The sequence below is a fragment of the Budorcas taxicolor genome, chromosome 11, assembly GCF_023091745.1.
Source record: "Budorcas taxicolor isolate Tak-1 chromosome 11, Takin1.1, whole genome shotgun sequence".
Classification (NCBI taxonomy): Eukaryota; Metazoa; Chordata; class Mammalia; order Artiodactyla; family Bovidae; genus Budorcas; species Budorcas taxicolor.
In genome coordinates this window covers 163,913,094-163,914,093 of record NC_068920.1, presented here as the reverse complement: position 1 = coordinate 163,914,093, position 1,000 = coordinate 163,913,094, and positions in this window count along the sequence as shown.

Genomic DNA, 1,000 nt, shown 5'->3' with positions numbered 1-1,000 from the left:
TAACAGAAGCAGAAGATATTAAGAAAAGGTGGCAAGAATACACAGAAGAACTGTACAAAAAAGATCTTCACGACCAAGATAATCATGATGGTGTGATCACTCACCTAGAGCCAGACATCCTGGAATGTGAAGTCAAGCGGGCCTTAGGAAGCATCACTACAAACAAAGCTAGTGGAGGTGATGGAATTCCAGTTGAGCTGTTTCAAATCCTGAAAGATGATGCTGTGAAAGTGCTGCACTCAATATGCCAGCAAATCTGGAAAACTCAGCAGTGGCCACAGGACTGGAAAAGGTCAGTTGTCATTCCAATTCCAAAGAAAGGCAATGCCAAAGAATGCTCAAACTACCGCACAATTACACTCATCTCACACGCTAGTAAAGTAATGCTCAAAATTCTCCAAGCCAGGCTTCAGCAATACGTGGACCGTGAACTTCCTGATGTTCAAGCTGGTTTTAGAAAAGGCAGAGGAACCAGAGATCAAATTGCCAACATCCGCTGGATCATGGAAAAAGCAAGAGAGTTCCCGAAAAACATCTATTTCTGCTTTATTGACTATGACAAAGCCTTTGACTGTGTAGATCACCATCAACTGTGGAAAACTGTGAAAGAGATGGGCATACCAGACCACCTGACCTGCTTCTTGAGAAATGTGTATGCAGGTCAGGAAGCAACAGTTAGAACTGGACATGGAACAACAGACAGGTTCCAAATAGGAAAAGAGTGCATCAAGGCTGTATATTGTCACCCTGCTTATTTAACTGATATGCAGAGTACATCATGAGAAACACTGGGCTGGAAGAAACACAAGCTGGAATCAAGATTGCCGGGAGAAATATTAATAACCTCAGATATGCAGATGACTCCGCCCTTATGGCAGAAAGTGAAGAGGAACTCAAAAGCCTCTTGATGAAAGTGAAAGAGGAGAGTGGAAAAGTTGGCTTAAAGCTCAACATTCAGAAAACGAAGATGATGGCATCTGGTCCCATCACTTCATGGGAA